This window comes from Aedes aegypti, chromosome 3 (genome assembly GCF_002204515.2).
Source record: "Aedes aegypti strain LVP_AGWG chromosome 3, AaegL5.0 Primary Assembly, whole genome shotgun sequence".
Taxonomy (NCBI): Eukaryota; Metazoa; Arthropoda; class Insecta; order Diptera; family Culicidae; genus Aedes; species Aedes aegypti.
This window is the reverse complement of record NC_035109.1, coordinates 193,005,507-193,027,235: the sequence shown is the minus strand read 5'-3', so window position 1 is coordinate 193,027,235 and position 21,729 is coordinate 193,005,507. Positions and strand designations below refer to the sequence as shown.

The window sequence follows — 21,729 nt, the reverse complement described above, 5'->3', positions numbered from 1 at the left end:
GTTAAAGTTGAGTAGTGGTTTAATCCAACGACTTCGATGGAATCATTAATTAGTGCATTTCGATCGCCTATTTGCAGATATTTTGAATAAGTAGCAGCAAAACGAATTTACATCTACACCCAACGGTTTCAGTAATATATTTTTTTCAAGGACTAGAAGCTTGCTATTTTGTGCAATTCCCTGTATTGCTCTACGTACGATTGTTCACATTCTAAAAAACATAAACTCATTGTTCGTTACCATCGTTCGTTTAGAGCAATTTCAAAAATAAAAAATCGGCATGTCTGAAATTTTGACACAAGGGGACATATCATTTGCAACCAAAAAGAAAATAATTGGTCGGGGCAATATATTTTTTTTTTTTTTTTCAATTATTTACGGAATATATATTCCATAAGATTGAAACTGGAATTATAAATTATAAAGTTGAGGTGCATGTAAAATTGTGAAAAAAAATCCAATTAATTCATAAAACTGGCCAAGTGGGCTTCATGCCCGTGTAATTAGTGTCTCCAGGAAGGTGGGTTCGATTCTCGCTTCAGACCGTGTTTGCCGACTGTGCCAATGGACGTTGCAAACAGGTCCGTTTTTATTTCCTTTAAGGGGCAAAATATCAACTGGAAGCATTAAGGTGTAGGTGTTTTTAAAAATAAATTAAAATAAAAACATTGTTGCATGAAATATTGGTATTCGGCGCTTCTATAGTAGACATGTCTAGTTTTCGATTCTTTTGCGACTTTTGCGGCAACAGATTTTCTGCAAAAAACCTTTCGATATCTGACCGAACACTATGGCGGCCGAATATTCGGTATGTCAGTAGTCAGAACCGTAACAAAATGTACAAGATCATGTAGAAAGTGAAGAAGAGTTTTAAAAGTCATACTGTAAAACACAAAGAGGAAAATCAGGGTAACTGGATTCAGTGATATATAAATTGCGAAAAATCTCATAATAGATTTAGTTAAACAACTGTAAGTATTTGTAAATTAGGGGTTGGAACTCATTTCATTCTCTTGATCAATAATACAAGTAAAAGACAATCAACAAAATTTTGAAACATTTACAATTTTTTCTAATTTCCTTTTCTTTTTCATAGATATTATTTTCCAGGAGATTTGAAATTGCCATTCATTATTAAACGACTCTGGAGGAATTTGATTGATACGCGTAGAATTGTTTCATAAATCGAGTCAAATACACAAAGTGGGCAAATTTTATTAAACAGCTCAAAAATGTTAAATATAGTATAAAATTTAAATGAGCATCGTTTATTTATTTTTTTATATAGTTCGACTTTTTGTAATCATTTAACATAATTCATTCGAAATAATGAAGTGCAAATAGTGCATAAAAAACTCATTATTTTTCTACAATGCAATTAAAGTTATTGAATTTAATAGCAAAGTTGGAGCTAAATAAAATAAAATAAATACAGTTCTACTTTCCTCGTGGATTTAGACTTAAACTGATTTTAATTTTGTTTTCAATAAGCCTAATCTTTCTTAAAAAGACGTTCGAGTTGGCGCATTAAAAAGTTTTGAACGGAACATAGCTATACGAAACATAGTACTTCAGATCTGCTGGATATAAAGGTCAAACAAGTTTGTATGCACTAAAGTTCACCGTTTTTGGCTCCTTTCTGGTGTTTTGTAAATTCTAACAACAAATAAATGGACAATAGTGTCAACATTGCACTGCTATTGCAATTCGGTTAAAATATTGGATTTATAAAATGTTATATTTCGTCTGTCATTGATACAAATGTGAACTTGTTAATATTCTGGAATCTATGACAAAAGGTCGCAAGGGCAAAAGGTAGAAGAGGAAGAATAAGAGGACAAAAGGTCAACAATATTCTTTCAAAGATGATTAAATTTCCCATAATACAAATCATTTACGACCTTTTGCATTTTCGACCATTTGTCTTCCAACCTTTTGTCTTTCGATCGTTTGTCCCTGTACCAAGTCAGAAAGATTAATGACATACTTGTTTGACATACTTAGTTGTAAAAGTAATACAAATTTCAACAATGGTTGAAAGCAAAGGAGAGGTGGGCAGCTCGGACCCATGCCTGTGAATTTTCAAGTGTAGGGTATGGTCTACGAGATTTTGACACTAGATTTTAGCATCATTTTCATCTAAATCCGTTTCAATAGTTCACCTCACCAAAACTTATAAATTTACGGTGCATATAATATGATATTACAAACAAAAACAAAAAATTACACTAAACCCCTCGATACATTATTTTGATTTTAGCAGTAAATGAAAGAGGAAGGTCTTGGTTTTTTTTAAACATGCCGATTTTTTTGTTATAAAGTTACATGAAAAAGACACCGTAATTTATTTGAATCTGTGAAGTTTTACGAAATTACTTCACGATATGCTATTGAGATGCAATTATTAATAATTGCATCTCTACAGCGACGGACAAAACTTTAAAACCATCTCAATAAGAAAAAAATATCGTGAATTTATGTTTTCTTGACAGTTCACTGTTGTTAGTTTGCGTTTACAATTTTATTTTATCGTTTGATTTTACGATTAACTCATATGCAGAACATTACTAGAGTATATGAAGTAGCAGGAACGTATGAACATAAAGAGGTTGAACAAATGCGTGACAAAATTATAAGATTACAACTGGAAAAATAGTTTTCTTTTTAAAACTGTATGGAATGGCTTTGTTTCGTTCAATGATTATTAGTAATACTTTTTAAGAACCTTGCAACGGTTTTTGTCTAAAATTAATAATAACTTTATTCGACATTTGTTCTATACCAGGGAGGAAGCTTCAAAATTCTATTTTGAATCCTCTGCAGAGCTTTTTTCCTGGTATTACAACAGCTTGTCCATATTGGTTCAGCATACATCATGGCTGGCCTGAAAATTAGTTTGAAGCTCAAAAGCTTGTTCTTAAGGCAAAGTTTTGATTTTATATTAATAAGGGGCTTGAGACATTTTACATATTTGTTACATTTGGCTTGAATACCTTCGCGCAAACAATCTATGATCCCGTTTGCCTACGCCTTGTCAGGTGAGCAACTGCAACGCGAATCGACTATCAAGGATTTGGGAATTATGATAGATTCCAAGCTGACTTTTAAGGACCATGTTTCATACATTGTGTCGAAGGCTTCTGCACAGCTAGGTTTCGTGTTTCGATTCGCCAAAAAAATCAAGGATATCTACTGTCTGAAATCATTATATTGCTCAATAGTACGCCCTATTTTAGAGTATTCTTCGGTTGTCTGGTCACCGTATTATCAAAATGAAATTCAGCGCATCGAAACTGTTCAACGAAAATTCATCCGTTTCGCTTTACGTCATCTCAGATGGAGGGACCCGTTGAACCTGCCTAGTTATAGCAGCCGCTGTCAATTGATTAACCTCGACTCTCTCGAAGCAAGGCGCAACGTTGCCAAGGCCTGTTTTATTGGCGATCTTCTGCAAGGCAACATGGATTGCCCTGCGTTGCTCAACTTGCTAGACATCAATACACGGCGCCGCAATCTCCGAACGCACTCGTTTTTCAACCTTTCTGTCACTCGTACTAATTATAGCCTTCACGAACCAGTCCGAAGCATGTCGCGTTTATTCAATCAGTGTTATTTTGTATTTGACTTTAATGTATCGCGTGAAAGAAATAAGTGTAATTTTAGACGTGTCTTATGTTAGTATAAATTTGACCACTTTATGTCTTAGTTTTAAGAATTTTGTCATTGGGGTGACCATTTTACCTGTTGACTAATAATAAATAAATAAGTATAAATTTGTTTGTGGAAAGTTGATTTTTTATCTCGCATGAGCCCTAGATACTTACTTTCATCTGACCAATTTATTGGAACCCCTCTCATCGTGACAACATGTCTACTTGAAGGTTTCAAATAAAGAGCTTTTGGTTTATGTGGAAATATTATTAGTTGAGAATTGGAAGCATTTCCATTTTTACAAGAATTAAAAAAAATATCCAAACTCTTTCGCATTCTTCTAAGATGACACGCAGACTTCGTCCTTTGGCAGAGAGGCCTGTGTCATCCGTAAACAAAGATTTTTGACATCCTTGAGGTAACTCAGGTAAGTCAGATGTGAAAATATTGTATAATATTGGTCCCAAAATGCTGCCTTCAGGAACACCAGCCCTTACAGGAAGTCTTTCAGATCTGGAGTTCTGATAATTAACCTGAACTGTACGATTTGACAGATAACTCAAGATTATTCTAACAATGTATGTTGGAAAATAAAAGTTTTTGTTATTTTTTTAATCAAACCTTCATGCCAAACACTGTTGAATACTTTTTACATGTCTAGAAGAGCAAGACCAGTAGAATAGCCTTCAAATTAATTGGAACGATTCAAATTTAAGTAGATGATAAAACCAAATTTAGTACTATACCATTTAATTCCACTAGAGTTGTATCCTTTGACAGATACGCGTATTTCGACCTCAACTGTAAGGCCGTCTTCAGTGTCGTATACTAGACTCGACTTTCACGACACTGAAGACGGCTTTACAGTTGAGGTCGAAATACGCGTATCTGTCAAAGGATACAACTCTAGTGGAGTTAAATGGTATAGTACTAAATACGGTTTTTCATCTACTTATAGATATTCTACTAAACAGCTCGAAGATTTATTAGAATCAAATTTGTTACACGTAAAAGTTGATGAGTGGTTGAATGTCCATGGCGGAATCCGAACTGTTCATTGGCAAAAAAATGAATTTTCGTTGATGTGGACCATCTTCTTCTTCTTGGCATTAACGTCCCCACTGAGACATAGCCTGCTTCTCAGCTTAGTGTTCTTATGAGCACTTCCACAGTTATTAACTGAGAGCTTTCTTTGCCAAAGTTGCCATTTTCGCATTCGTATATCGTGTGGCAGGTTCGATTATACTCTATGCCCAGGGAAGTCAAGGAAATTTCCATTACGAAAAGATCCTGGACCGACCGGGAATTGAACCCAGACACCTTCAGCATGGATTTGCTTTGTAGCCGCGGACTCTAACCGCTCGGCTAAGAAAGGCCCCGACTGGACAATCATTCTATTCAAAATGACCTTTTCAAATAGTTTACTGATGAAGGAAAGCAAACTGATTGTACGATAGCTGGAAGCTGCTGGGTGCTGCTTATTTTTCAAAAGTTCTCAAAACCAAAAATTCTGTGTTCTTATGAATTTAAATCACATTAAAAGAGAAACCTCAAAGTTTGAGCTGAAAATATTAAGATCTACAGGTGGCGCAAGCGTCTTGAGGGTGAATTTACAAGTCATCAAAAATTGCCTTCAGTGATGTCACCATAACTTCGTTATTTTCCAACCAATTTTGTGGAACACCAAATTTGTCTAGATTCCAAACTAGTTTAGTTAAAATTTTTCCTCATTTTAATAAAAAAATATCTCTGTTTGACCTTAATTTCATGAATACACAACCAATTCCAAATAATTTTGCATGCTTTTGAAACAAGCAATTAAATAGTTTTCAATATGTTCATAAAATACATTTCACTAAAGAAATATTTTGACAATGTTATTCAACAAAAACCTGATTTTTCAACAAAAAATGATAGTTTTTTTTAATTTATGCTAGTTAAACTATATATCGAAAGCTGAAACTGAGTTTTCTCATTTGTTAAACCTTTGAAGAAGACTTTGCAACAATTTAAATAATTTTGAAATAAAAATATCTATGCACAAAAATGTATGCACTATTCAATTCGTAATTAAAACAAGATGCTTTGTAAACTTAAGTTTCATAGGAAAAATGCAATTTTCGGCAAAAATTCTCAATCATCCAAACATTTTTGACTTTTTAATTAAAAGATCAAGTTTTTAGGTAGTTTTTGTTCAATAACTAAGTCAAAACCATGTTTTTTTTCAGATGTGTTTTGTGTTTGTGAACAGTTTGAAAACAATTTCATTTGCATCAAAACATGTTAAAAGACTTGGAATCGGTTGAGTAATAATGAAGTTATGGTCAAATAAATATGATTTTTTAGTAAAATTAGGAAAAATTAAAAAAAAACTATTTTTAACTAAGACTAGTTTCGATTTTAGACAAATTTGACATCCAACAAAGTTTTCAGTAATTTAATTTTGAAGATAATAGTGCTAAAAGTTTCAAAATTGGTTAGAAAATAACGAAGTTATGGAGATTTCACTAAAGGCCGTTTTTACAACTTGGAAATTCACCTTCAAGACGCAAGCGCCACCTCTAAATCTTAATATTTTTTAGCTCAAACTTTGAGGTTTCTCTTTTCATGTGGTTTGAATTCATAAGAGCACACGAATTTTTGATTTTGATAACTTTTAAAAAATAAGCAGCACCCTACGGCATAGGCAAAAAATCGCGTGTCTACCCGACGGAAGTAAATTAGCTTGTGAATGAGCATGATTATAATTTTCCTGATGGGTATGATTCGATCGATCGATAACTGAAAAATGAGCATTGTCGGAGATTCTGCCAGTGGAATTCTGGAAACGAAAGACGTTTATTTGCCTGGTACGCGCCTACATGAAGGGCAATCCCAAATGTTAGAATTATGGTTGCCTCTCGTAATTTACGCATACACATTTTTTGGTACCATTTTGCACAGGAAAAATATCCTTAGCGTGAGAAAAACCTCCGAAAATCATGCATTTAGCATTCATGTGACATGTTGCAACAGGCCAAAGTTGAGCATTTTATATGAAAATCAGCTTTCATTCCACCACTGTATACTTTTTTTTATTATAATTTATCGTTTACGGCTGAGTGCACGTTTCAAAAACTACCGAAAAACTAAACATTAAATACACTTTGCAATTGTATTAAATGGCTAAAATAAAATGAAACTTGCGAAAAAGTTTCTAGCGAACAGAGTGCCGTGAGTCCGATTCTTACAGAGAAGACGTGTAACTTTTTTGCAAAATTCACTCCGATTTGTCCATTTACACCAATTGCAAAGTATATGTAATGTTTAGTTTTTCGGCACCACTGCATAACCAAGTAAAAATGTCGCGTTCGGTTCCATAAGAGCGTAAATGCAGTGATCGATTACTCTTCTGCTAATTACTTGGCCGGCTAACTGTTTTCGACTGCTTTTTTCGATTAGTCCTTCTTCATGATACGAAAATTGAGCCTTGTAAAAACAGAGCAAAAACAAAGTGATGCAAAAAAAAGCAACATATTTTTAATAAAGTTTTTCAAAGCTTTACACTACATTAAGAATATATATATGCTGAGAAAAAGATTAGCATATATACGTCATTCATAATATTGTTTTCTGAATGCTTTGGAATGAACACTTTTCAATGACACGCATAATAAGACAAATAAACATAAATCAACCTAGGTTTTTAATTTAAACACCTTTTCGAATTATTTGAATTCTCCATGACATAGAGTTTATAAAGGCTCTATTTTCTTCCGAACAAACACTGTCTCTATCTTTTCATTTGAACCGTCAATTTACTAAAAATAATTATTTTTTTACTTGAACACTTTTTCTGGCAGTACTGTATGTTTCTGCAAATACTATTTACTATTGTTTTGTTCTTTAAGTGCGTTATTTTTAAAAATAAAAAAATGGAATTATAGACGCAAAATTAAAAATATATCAATTCACCAATTATGGAAAACTTGAGTGAAATAGTCCTGAGGTTTTGTTTGTCACTGTATATGAAAAAATCGCCGTTTGTATTATCAGAATTATTGTTTCTTCGGTAAGCAGTTGGACAAAAATATCAGATCTCCGAAACATTGACGGATAACTCTCAACCACTATGATTTTCCAATATCCAATCCTCAACCACTTTACACTGCTATCGATGGCAACGACGGCGAAGATGCTGATGGTAATCATCACTAGGGTGATAGGTAGCGATAAGTACTATAATAAATGGTTGTTACACTTGCACCACACAAACCGTAACCGAACTGAGTTTGGCACAGAATCCGAAGCGGATGCGCTCTTAGTAGCTTTTGCACGTCCGACACCGTCAACACTCGAGAATCTAATGGCAACTCCCTCGTCAGTCACTACTCGAGAGATGGATACCATTGATGCTGCCGTCGATGGAAAGCGCTGCCGGCTGACTATATGGGATGTAAGGGAAAAGCCGAATAAGAGGTTACTCTTCACACTGCTGATCCTGGGGGAGGGCAACACAGAGACCGGACGGGAACAGGAAGTTTACATCGACGAACGACGAGAGCAAACGATGCAGTGCCCTGCTGCTGCTGGAAAATCGAGAGGTATTTCGCGTTCGACTGTCCGACCGGCACTGACGAAGGCGCGCATCGTTCAAACCGTTGATATAGTGAAAATGATGGTGGAAATTTTTCCATAATTTTTCGGATTTCAAAGCGTGCTTTTATTTGCAGTGCTGCTAGAATTCCATATGTGTGCATCGTGAAGCAAAACACCGCATTATTTCGTTGAATTTTGAAACATTTATAGATAAAAATATATTCTTCCAACACTCCTACGTGTTAAAAATATATATTAGCAAAAATCGTTTGCAACATTTTTCAAATGTAACCATTTGATCTGCTGAGTATCAGAAAATTGTATACATAATCAATATCAGAATTTACCGATATTTTTTTCCTGAGTATTGAAAAATAATCTCATAATTTAAACATTTTTAATCCTCTCTAAATTATCGCATTTTTAAACAATTTTATTTCACACAAATATTCTTTCAAAACTATTTATTATTGGAAAATGATTTCAAACCTGCCCAATACACACATAAATTCTTCCAAACCAATTGCATATTAATAAATAAATGAGCACAAATATTCTCCTAAAAATATAATATATATGCAAATAACTATGAAATTACCTCAGAAATAAGAAGAAGAAGAGAAAAAAAATCTCAGGATCTGGAAAGAATACACTATGAAGATTATAACTACATTTATTAGTTTGAATATTCTTCTTGATGATCTGCCTATTCACAACAATGTTCTCAACAAATAGAAATATTCGCCTGATCCATCCCTATTGTTTCTGATTGTTTTTTTTTTATTTATTATTTAACATTTTTGACATGCATAGTTCAAGCACATGTTTCCAAATAATAACCAATGTGGTAATAATCGCATTATAACATGATAACATTTTGATAAGTTTTGATTCGAGCACTTCATAACGTGTACTGCTAAACGCACCGCAAAAGTAAACAGAGAGCCAAAGGGATAGAGTGATTCCAACCGCATAGGGTTTCCAAAATACTATTGGTTCAATTCATGTTTACCATAATCAAATGAAAATAAAACAGATTGATACAATGCAAATTATGAATATGGTAATATTTTATAATTTCTTTGAACATATACAGTGTGTATGCTGTGCCTTTATATCATTGTTCATAACAAGATCATACCAACAGAAATGCTGCTGAATAGTAAGTGATCTTGTGCTGGTTACCCTACACCCAACTGCGATCATTGGTGCTCTCGTATTTTTTCAGGCTCGAAGAAAATGAGAGAATGTTGTCTCTCAAGTTCGGAGAATATCCTGAAAATTTTGAAAATTTCCCTGGTTTTAAATCGAGACTACTCAAAATTAAAAGCATGTACACCACTTTTTATTGTACCAAAATGAACATAAATACCAAACGCAGGCTTCCTCGAGCCGGTTTTTAAATAAATTGACTATAAATATTTAAAAAAATCAAACAACGGTGGTTAGTCCCCAAAAAGTGTCAGTAAAAAGTTATGCTCTTTAGGTTAGTATTCAAATTTGGTTGAAGCCTGAACTATGAAATCTTCACAAAATATTCTAAGAAAGATTTCGAAGAGCTCCTCGGTCGGAAATTACGATATTCTGATTAGGATTCGAGAAATTCTATTCCAATCGCTGAAAATTTCAAAATCCTCTTTCGCGCGGGAATCGTGACCTCAGACCTTAATTAGTATCTATTTATTACATTACATATTACTTAAAAAAGTTACGTTGTCTGTGCCTTAGCAACATATCGACCACAAATTCTTATCGTTAAAACATTTTTTACTGTTTTGGGAACAATATTTTTAATCAAGTCTTACTTAAATGTATAATTCAACTAAAAAGGGGGATAGTTCATCGCGAGGATGGATTTTTATGAAAAAGGTACAAAAAAAGTAAAATTTAGAAACATTGGACACTTATATCGCACAAACAGTTATGTATAATTTTTCGGTAAGATCATGCGACAGACGAAGGACTACTGTGTTACATATTGTGTATTTGGGAACTATACTTTTATTTCTTTATTAGTATAATTTTACATATTACATTCACTTTGTATATCTAGGTGTTCTGTGTCAGACAACACTATCATAATAATATGGTAAAACAAAATTAAGCTTTTATTAAGATTTTGTTAACAACATATTATATATAATTTGCCGTAGCAGTTCAGATTTTTTACAGGTTGATTTCACCTGCAAGAGAAGAAAAACGCTTTCAATTTACTTTACCAAATTTAATCCAAATATATAATGCATGGATCGTGAAAATAGCAGATAGCAACAATTTTTGTTTAAGGCTAAGTAGCCAATCATTCGTTTTGACAGCCATGTTGATTTTACAGCTTGCAATTTCAAAGTGATAAAACTCAGTCATCATAAGTAATATTGATTCAAAAGAGTATCACAACTTGCCCTTATATGCAGAAAGTATGCTGATACTTTTTCAGCTATGTCAGTGCAAAACCAAGTAATTTTCTTCAATTCGCAATCGTTAGACGAATTAGCCACAATCATCGATACCCAGTATAAATTTTAATGACGGCCTACTTCGCCTTAAATTATTTATAATTTTATTTGACATTTGTTCCAGACGGATTTCACGCCAACTCGACACGCGATTGGCAGCTCCCCTTCAGAATTCAATGAAACTTTCTGGATGTCTAAAGTATGTGGAACTAAGATACTTTGCAAATTTTGTTGTTCTAGACTAACATTTGGAAAGAATCAATTTTTTTTTTACTTTTTTTATAATCCCGTATAACTTGAAAACGATAAGGACTGTTCATTTTATAAAGTGGACACTTTGTTTATGCCATATCTTTTTTATTTATTGATAAAATCTTAATCGGTATTCTGTGCATCGTTCAACTATTATTCTACAATGCCATGATTATATAAGATCTTAGAAAATGCTTTTGCTTGAAGAGTTAAATAGCTTTTCCAAAAACTCTTAAGAAAAGTTGATTTTCAAAGTTTAACATTATTTTTCGCAAAACAAAAATCCTCATTTTTATGAACAAATTGTATGTTTGTATTCTTTACTATTCTACTGAAGGTGTAGCTTTAAAAAAAATGAACTCTATTCCACCATTCACTGACATTAGGTAACATTAGTTATTTATCCATTTATGCCCACATTTCACTCCCAGCAAAGGAGAAAAACAAAAAGCGTGTTCAAAACTAGTTCAGATTATTAAAGAAACTATATAAGTATAAACGAGAGCTAAATCGTAAGTTTAAACCGCAGTCTTAAGTATAAATTTTACTCTATATGATCGTTTTACTAAAAAGTCTCATACTTTTAAAATCATGGAAGCATATTTATCGATCTACAGCAAATTGTTAACGTTTTTCTCCGAATATTTCAATTGGTTATCTCAGAATAACATATTATGAAAATAATATGTTAAAAATACAATCGATTTGCTTACAGCAGTGTTGCCAATTTTGATGATTGTCATTGTGCTTTAAAAAGTCTTCTAAAAATAAAGCAATTATTTTTCTATTGTGCTTCAAATGTGACGAGGGGACTAATTAATTAACTCTATGAAGGCGTAAGTTATTTTTAATATTAATACTATAGTACCGTAAATTCGGGTGTAATTGATCAGTAGGGTGAAATTGATCACCGTGTTAAGTGATTTTATTTCTTACTAATAGTGCACTAAATTCATTGCAACCTATAGTATATGAATGGTGTTTGTCTTAAATAATGTATATTTGTGTAAAATGAAGTTTTTTGTGTCACAGAATGTTTATTTTTATGAAAATAATGTAAATTTCCAGAATCAAGTTTGGTGTGAAATTGATAGCCATCCCTAAACTTGGACATGGTGTAAACCTGAAAGTTTGTGAGGATGCCAAAAGTATATCTCCAAAACAGATTTTACTATCGAACTTCTTACCAATTTGCTCGTTTTGTTGTAAAATTTGATTTTCTGCTACAAAGTACATAAATCCATTGGAAATTGCCTACATTTAGGCGTTTTTGCGGTATTCTTGAAATTTAATTATTGATTATTTCCATAAATATTGTCTCGTTAAGAATTTGGCAAGCATATTTGAATTCAGGAGGCCCAAATTAAGTATGTAGGGTTGATTTCAAAACTAACAATAATCACATTGACAAGTGATCAATTTCACCCCGAAATGGAATCGCACGATTTTTAATTTTAGAGCTGATTTTTGGTACTAATTCCACATTTGCTAGAAAATTTCGGTGCATGAGCCAATTAGGTTCACGGTCGTACTTGTTTTCCTGCATTTAGTTGTATGATATTGATAAAATTTAAGAAAGCATACCAAGAAAACAGTTAAAAATGATCAATTTCACCCGAAATTACGGTAGCACTTCCATCAGGACGTACTTTAAACCAAAAAAAATCTACTCATATCAGTTCCCTTCAAATTTAAAATATTATTCTCCAAAAATCTCGGGGAAAAAATATTTTATTATATCTTTAAAATTGTTGCTCCAAAAATAACTCGATTTTTCCATCAGGCTTCTAATTGATATTGCTTTCGAAGAACAAGCCTTTTTTGAAAATAAAAAATATGGATTTTCGAATTTTCCAGCCAAATTCTAGCAATCATTAATTTTGATAACCTCAAAAAATCAACCGTTTTAAACGTTGTTCCATATTTATATACAATTAAATTATTTTGGAAAATATTTTATTATTACAACATTGTACAATACTAGTTGAACGATGTACAGAAAGCCGATTAAAATTTCATTGATAAATTGAAAAGATACAGCATTCACAAGGTGTCCACTTTATAAAATGAACAGTCCTTAAGACCTACAAAAAAGTGTTGTCGTGAAATTTCCTGAAGTTTTAGAAAAAAAAAACATTTTCTACACTGAAAAAAAAAAACTTTTAATGTCGATTGTAAAAAAACGACCATTTCAGATTTTGATCATCCTTAAGCAAAAAGCTTTGTAATTAAATTTACTAAAAGTCGTCCATACATTGCAAATTGGGCATATTTTAGGGAAAAAAGTTTCTTTAACATCGAATTTTTTAAGTCCAAAATGAATTTTTTATTTTTATTTCGCTTTAAATAGTCTAGTATGCTCATATTTTGAAGTGATAAATAAATTTTAATCACAAAATAGATTATATTTGTTTTATTGGGAGTAGTTAAAAGAAATAAAACGGAATTATACAGAGTTTTTTTCAATTAAATACAATTGATCTCGCAACAAACCGCTTATGAGAAAATCAACTCCGTCTAACAATCCGATGGGTTTTTTTTATGGTTAAAAAAATATCACAATAATATTTCATTTCTTATTTGGTCAAAGCCAATCTTAACTGGAGTCTGGAAAGGATCAAAATTATGCTTAAGAAAAAAAATCGTGGTTTGTTTTTATCATGCATTATTATTTTTATTAATGCTATAGAGTTGTGTTTGATCTTTCGATCGTGACGCTTGCTCCTGCGGGGGCCAGCGATGAGGGCAGGATCAAACATGTCGCGCATCGGTCGAGTAAAGTGAAAAAGTGCCGCGTTCGATTAGTTTTTTTTTATCTTTCGACGTTGACGCTTGCTCCTGGGCAGTGTGTCGAGAAAGTCCGAGCAGTCGTTTTCTCTCATTGCGTTTATATAGCTGAGCAAACGAGTGAAGCTGAAAGTGGATTGTTGCTGCTCAAGGATGACGGGTCAATTGGTGAGCTCGTTTCATGCTACTATTTCTAATCCATAAAATATGTATGACTGCACTTTCAATCTTTACAACGGTGAGACGTAAATATGATTTTTCAACAAACTATGAAAGGTTCGTCACTGTGAGTGTCGACATAAACTCTGATTCATAAATTATACGTCTAAATTTTTGTTTTTCAAAACATCTTTGTCCTTTTACCTTTATTTTTGTAATTAAAAAAAATGGTTCGACACTACGAGTGTAGACTTGCGAAAGGTTTACTTTATTCAACAAACTTTCAAAGGTTCGTCACGTCAAGTGTCGGCATAATTTTTCTCTACATAGATATTGTTCATATCAAATGAAAATATCATATTTACATAAAATCATGTTTATATCTCACAAATAATTATTTATCATGGTCTAATCGCTTATCAAAGTGAATTCTGTGACCCAACGATCCTCCCCATTAACAAACATCCCTCCCAGTAACCTTTGTGGAGATGCAGAGGCAAACACGGGCTCCAAATAGCAAAGGTTACACACTAACATTTCTTCCCCCAATCCCACCTGACTGCAAGGACGTGGCCGGCGCCGTTTTTGATCATGTATAAATAGAGGCACTGAATTATGCACACTGAAGAAGATTATGGCCAATCCCAGCCGATCTTCTAGTTGATTCTTTGTGCATTTTCACTGACTTCGGTCAATCACGGAATAGCAACCATTGATATGTGTAGTCAGTCTAAGCTAAGCTAAGCTGCATTATTATTTTTATTAATGCTATATATCCCAAAACGTAGTATCTGCACATGAATATTTACACTATTTTTTGTCTTTACTGAATAAATTGAATATTTTTGGTTCATCCTCTGAATTGGTATACCGTTTGGCTGCAATTTGTGTATTACTAATAGGCATAAAACAATATTTTTGGGTACCAGGAACAGTTTTAACCTTATCAAACAACTCCACAAATTCCTTCGACATTTACACATATTGTTCATTAGATATATAACAGAATTTTAATTTAGTGATACAGGTATCAGTTTGTTTCACTACCCAGTCGAATAGTTCTCTGTTTCCATAGTCTTTTGCAAGATTTGCTATTTTTGCCATTCGCTTGAGAGTGCCACCAGTAGCATCACAGGGGCCTTTGCCGTGGGATGTGACAAAAAAAGTGCAACTCTGCTTCCAATCCATGTATTTTCTTTAAATTACAAGAGCTGGCAATTTTTTTTTATAATGAGCTGCATGGAGCAGATGGAGCTGATATTCCAGTGATATCCTTGAGTTGCGTTTTGTATGACAAAACTATAATTTTCAGAAAAGTCGCTCACTACCAGTATTTCACCTTGTTTTAAGGAGTATTTTTTGTTCAGTAGAATAGAAGACTGTTCTTTGCAAATAAAATCATGAGTTATGAGCTTATCAACTATTTCCACGAAATACGTAACAAATTCTTCAACAGGCTTCATTATAGTTTCTAAGTAACAGCGATCGGTGATGAGCCGTTGCTGAAAAACTACATCTTCTTTGTCGCCTTCTTCTAAAAGCGAGATTAGTTCTCATGTAATATAAAAATCCGTCGGATTGTTAGTCGGAATTGATTTTCTCATAGGCAGAGGCGAAGTCCATTGATTGCCTTCATTAAAAATATAAACACAGTATAATTCCATTTTTTAACTATTCTCAATAAAAAATACAATCTTTTTTTTGATTCAAACTCATATATCACTTGAAAACACGATCATATTTGACGGTTTAGAACAAAATCTTTGAAAAAAAAAATCAGTTTTGGACTAGTAAAATTCGTTGTTAGAAAATCTTTTTCCCTTAAATATGTTCAAATTGCAATGTTTGGACGACTTTTAGTAAACTTAATTGCGAAACTTTTTGCCTGAAAGAACGATCAAAATCTGAAATGGCCGTTGTTTTTAAATGGCCTTAAAATTTTGAATCATTTTTTGTCAGTGTAAAACATATTATATTATTTTTTCAATATTTTTTTCTAAAACTTCAGAAAATTCACGACAGTTCCCCATACAACACATTTTGGTAGGTCTTACCGTTTTCGAGTTATACGGGTTCATAAAAAAGTAAAAAAAAACTTTGACCCTTTCCAAATGTTAGTCTAGATCGATTTTGAAAAAAAAAGCATGTAAAGTTTCTTAGTTTCACATAGTCTTCACACCCAGAAAGTTTCATTGAATTCTGAAGGGTTGCTGCCAATCACTTTGTCGAGTTAGCGTGAAATCCGTCTCCAATGTATCAACATGGCATATTCTATGTAACTCATTAGTCCTATACCAGAGAAGATGCTTCATAATCATTTTCATTTTTTTTTGAATCCTCTGCAGAGCTTTCTTCCTTACATTACAACAGCTAGAAGCATATTTCCGTAGGGTGGGTCTATGCTAAAAATCTATAGACCCTTATGTTAATTTGGACAGACGTTGTACATATTGTTTATCGCATAAATGCCTTCAATGATGTTTCATACGTTTTATGTATACTTCTTGTATGCATGAGCCATGTAGAAACAACAATCACAAGAGTGATAATACAGAAAAACAATAAATTCCATTAGAACCGTTATAGGTGTTATAAAACTTTAATTTATCCATAAACATAAATCAGTTTATCTTTTAAGCCACATTTGACGATCTTCGATCATATGTAAATGGATCTCCGTAAGCAGGTTTATTGCATAGTAAAACAACTCATATCGAATGATTGACTGTAACCAAAAGTGCAGTGAGGACACACAAACGGCGAAGAGATCGAAAGTCGTAACCTTGGATTTCAATATGGCGTCGGACATCGAATTTCGTAATCATATCATATTGTCTGTTTCAAAAATACCCATATTTCATGGGTTTTCAACTATTTTCCCAAACCGGAGGGTCGTCCTCTTTAAGTTCAAAATGGCGTTGGACATCGATTTTCGTCATCCCATTGTCGTGTCTGTTTCGAAAATACCCATATTGCATGGATTTTCAACGATTTTTCCAAACTGAATATCGCCATCTTGGATTTCAAAATGGCGTCGGTCATTGATTTTTGTCATTCGAGGGAGTCGTGCCTGTTTCGAAAATGCCCATAATTCATGAATTTCCAACAATTTTCCCTAAACCGAAGGTCGCCATCTTAGATTTAAAAGTGGCGTCGGCTACCGATTTTCGTCATGACCGTTCCAGAAATATCCATATTGCATTGGTTTTCAACGATTTTCCGATACCAACAGACGCCATCATGAATTTCAAAATGGCGTCGGACATCGATTTTCCCCTCGTTTGGGGCCGGTTCTGAAGAAGGCTATACTGCCCATAACTGCATAACAGTCACATTCGACATTTTTGACAAATTGGAGTTAATACCATGGAGAGTCATCAAATGATAAATACTTCCGATCAACTTACTGAAATCTGTGAGATTATTCTAGAAAATTTGAAAAAAATACCAAGTTGTTTTGTCACATTGGTAATTATAACCGCATAACAGTCACATTGGGATTATAAATGAGCTTCGTAATGTAATAGCAATGAAATTTCTATCAGAATTATTTTCTGGTCATTCATCTAGTATGCGATATGAGTTGTACAAAATATCAGCCTCAAATTAGCACTTTTGAGTTCCTGGTAATTTTTAGAAATTTTAGTTTTCTCCCATACTGCCATAAAATGCAAACTTCTATTGCCATTTACTCAATGCCTACTTTTGTCGAATGTTACAAATATGCAGTTATGGGCAGTATAAGTGGTAGTCGAAATACGCGTTTCTGTCAAATATGAGCAAATAAGGTGAAATTAAAAGGTACAAGGTACTCACACACTTAGGTTTGTTTTCGATGTTCGGTAAATGTTATTACCGAAATCGAACTGTAAATAAATAATTTACTGAAGTCTCGGTATTGCAAACGGAAATTACCGAAAAGACTTGAAAAGTTAAGGAGATTGAAAATATACTCATCTTCTTTTACCGACATCGTCGTTTCATTTACCGAAAAAACAGTGCATAGTATACAGTATTGGACAAAACATTCGCAACTTTTTCGATTTTCCATACACAATGACCACATTTGGTAAGCTAAAAAAGTTGCAAATATTTTGTCCAATACTGTAGATTAACCGTAGACTGTAACATTTAATCGTACTTCAGTACAAAGTGCTACAAGGTTTACCGAACAAATGGTACTATCAATTTGTGTGATTTGTGCTAACACGACATTCACGAAACGCGACGCGAGACAAGACATAACACTTATAAATACCGGAGTCGATGAAATTTTCTAAGTGTGACAATCTACTTTTTTGTTCATCTTTATTGAGTTTTCACTCAGAGGGTTCGCATGCATTAAGTGAAAGTCCCCTATTAGGGTTATTCGTTTATTGTTGAACGGTTAAAAAATTTGCATATTGTTGGTCAGTCCGTGAATTTCTCAAGGCGTATTCGACAATTAGCGAGTTCTCAAGCCGAATTATCCTATGCTTTCACTTTAGATGAAATATATTTGGATTTACAAGTTAAAAGAGACAATTAAAAGAGACAATTTTACACCGTCTTCAGCACATAGGCTGTACAGACTGAACGATCACTAACATTAGGCAACGGACAACACGAAACACCCAGTAGCCCAGCGATGAATTTTTCGTTTGACGAAAAGTTTTCACCGACTGGAGCGGGAATCGAACCCACACCTCGTGGCACAATACGCCTAGACGACTGACGCCGCTAACCGCAAGGCCACGAAGCCCACAGTTATGTGTGTTGTTTGGATCTTTCATGAAGTTATCGAAAGCCACCTAAGAAATGGCCACACTGTGCGATGCGATGTAATCCGAACAGATTTTTGCGGTTTCGTGGAAATGTGTTCGTTTTCCGAGCGAACACGAGGTTGGCGATTCGTCTGTACTTGCACCATGTGGGTGTAAAAGGACAACGATGGACGTGCCGCATTGTTTCATTATAGGTACCTGTTAACGACAATGGTAGAAGAAAGCACGTGGTTCCAGCTTTTGTTGACGTTGTTTTACTACGAAAACATTTGGGGTTAATATTTTTTGGATGTCTGTACATTATTGCCTTTTCTCCTGAGGATGTGAATGGAGCAGGAAGATTTTTTGACACACATCCATAACAGCGATGTGTGTTTCGTTTGTATGGTTCGGTCTGTAAAACTTTATCAATTATTTTTATTTCACATTTCTGACAATCATAAACCAACCTTTCCCCTGAGGTTCTCTTTATTAAGTGATTTACTATTCGACCATTACAGCTCGTAAATAATTGATTCAATGTTTCTCCCATGCTGTGCTAGTCAATGAAATGTTCCAAATTAAGGAAATGAAAGCATCATGTTGTGGCTTAAAAATACATTATATAATTAAATGACAAAATTAACTCTGTAATGGCCTATAACGATTGATTCTATGAACGATCAGTTAAAAAAATACAGCATTTAATTGAAGTTTGTCATTGACACATTTCAGACAATTTTATTAATGAAATAAATTTATTCAACATTAATGGTGCTCGCGTTTTTCAAAACTCCGCCCAGATTTAAGAACATCTATACAACTTCGATAACGCGGTTTGTTTTACTCTAATAATAACGATAAATGAAAAAAAAAATCGTGTTCATATTAGTGAACGTCCTTTCGCAGATTTGGCAATTTTCAACATTACTATCCGACCAGTAGATTATACCAGCATTGTCACAGAATGTAACAATATATGTTATAATTAATAACAAAACTAAATCAAAATTTGTTATTTGTAGCTGTTAAATGGAGATTTTTCTCTGGGAATAACGTGCAGCAAAGTTATGCTGGTAAGGTATGGTAAAATCATGCTGAAGGTATCTAGGTTTGATTCCCGGTTGAAATGGAAATTTCCTAGCCTCCCATGGTCATATAGTATCATTGTACCTGCCACATAATATATGCAATGCGAAAATTGTTACTTTGTCAAAGAGTGCTTTCAGTTAATAATTATAATGTTGTTTTACGAATAATTACAAATTTAGAATTCAAATCCCCACAGACCAGACCACGCAGACCTTTTTCATAACCCACATCCATCCATCTCATGTTCACTACACACGCGCGCAGAGCGAATGCGATTTATTTAGTATTGGAACTGTTTGCCTATCATACCTACATCGCTTTCACAACAACTTTATTGTAGAAAAGTAAAGATGCGGGAAGATGATTACTACAGAGAGGCAGTCACTCTAATATATAGTAACACATATATTGAGCTTTTTTGGTAATCCAATCCGCGTGTGTAAACATGAGATGAATAGATGTGGGTTATGCAAAAGGTCTGCATGGTCTGTATTTGAATTTGAATTCTAAACTGGTAACCAACTGAGGTCTTGGGTCATCAAGTGGCTTGGTTGGTAAATCCAACTGCATCGATAGCCGAGCGGTTTGATTCTGGGTTGCTGTAAGTTTTCAACCATGATATAGTAATTTTTACTGTCAAAATGATACCATGGTAAAATAGAATGCACACAATATTTGAAATAAATGCAAATTTAGTCTGCACAAATCAACCCAGACAACCAAAATGTACGTATAACGAAATCACCTGGAGGCTTTATATGTGCAAAATTTCACTTATAAGATGTCGCGAAAAGACCTTCTACGTACAAAAGTGGAGGCGATATGCGTGCATATATTATGTGATGAATAATAACATACAATGCGAGTGTATAAATATTCTACCGAACTAACCTGTGATCTTCTGCGACTTAACTTATGATAACAAATGTTGATTTGACAGCTGCTACGGATTGATTCGACTTACTTTGTACGAGTGTACGAGACGAAACGAAATGTACAAATGAACTCAGAAAAGAAGTGTTTTATGCGAGGAAACTAATCAATCTGACGAGTTTACTTACTTGATACTTGATGGGCAACAATTCCTTGCTATTGCGTTGAATCTACGCCGAATGAAGAAGCCTTCTCCATTGGACCCGGTCCTGGGCCAATCGCTTCCAGTCGCCCTGAACGTTAAGCGACCTTAAATCCTCCTCAACTGCAAAAAGCCATCTGGTGCGCGGCCTTCCACGGAGGCGACGGCCTCTCCCTGGTTCCCTGCTGAATATTTGTTTAGCTTGACGTTCCTCCGACATGCGAGCTACATGCCCAGCCCACCGCAACCTGCCGTGTTTTATACGCTTAACAATATCCATTTCATTATAAACTTGGTATAACTCGTGATTCATGCGACGCCGCCAGATGCCATTGTCCAATTTACCGCCGAGTATTGTTCGCAGCACTTTACGTTCAAAGACCCCAAAAGCTCTCCGGTCGACCTCTTTCAACGTCCAAGATTCGTGGCCGTACAGAGCTACCGGAAGAATTAGAGTCTTGTACAACGCGAGTTTGGTCTTCGTCTGTAAGCTGCGGGACTTTAGCTGGTTACGAAGTCCGTAAAAAGCCCGATTCGCAGCTGAAATACGCCTTTTAACCTCGCGGGTAACATCATTATCGCAAGTCACTAGAGTTCCAAGGTACACAAATTCTTCAACTACTTCAAATATATCATCACCTATCACCACCTCACTACCAACATCACCTATGGGCCCACGATGTCTACCAGCGACCATGTACTTTGTCTTCGTGGTATTGATAATGAGCCCAATTCGCGTTGTCTCCCTTTTGAAAGGCACGTATGCCTCTTCCACGGCTCGGCGATCAATCCCGATTATGTCGATATCGTCCGCAAAACCAAGGAGCATATACGAACGTGTGATAATAGTGCCATTCCTATGCACGCAAGCTCTCCTTATTGCTCCTTCTAGCGCTATGTTGAACAATAGGTTTGAAAGTGCATCGCCCTGCTTCAA

General features: G+C 34.3%; 1 protein-coding gene across 25 annotated transcripts in view; it reads right to left on the bottom strand.

The window, feature by feature from the left end:
- Positions 1 to 8,261, bottom strand: part of LOC5571400 (PDF receptor) — a 219,402-nt gene extending 211,141 nt beyond the window's left edge. For 5 of the 25 annotated variants that reach the window (XM_021855675.1, XM_021855699.1, XM_021855677.1 and 2 more), the window contains exon 1: positions 7,871 to 8,095. The gene's annotated coding sequence lies outside the window, so the exon portion shown is untranslated. The other 20 variants (XM_021855679.1, XM_021855688.1, XM_021855693.1 and 17 more) reach the window with 8 other exon arrangements.
- Between the last annotated feature and the right edge of the window lie 13,468 nt (positions 8,262 to 21,729).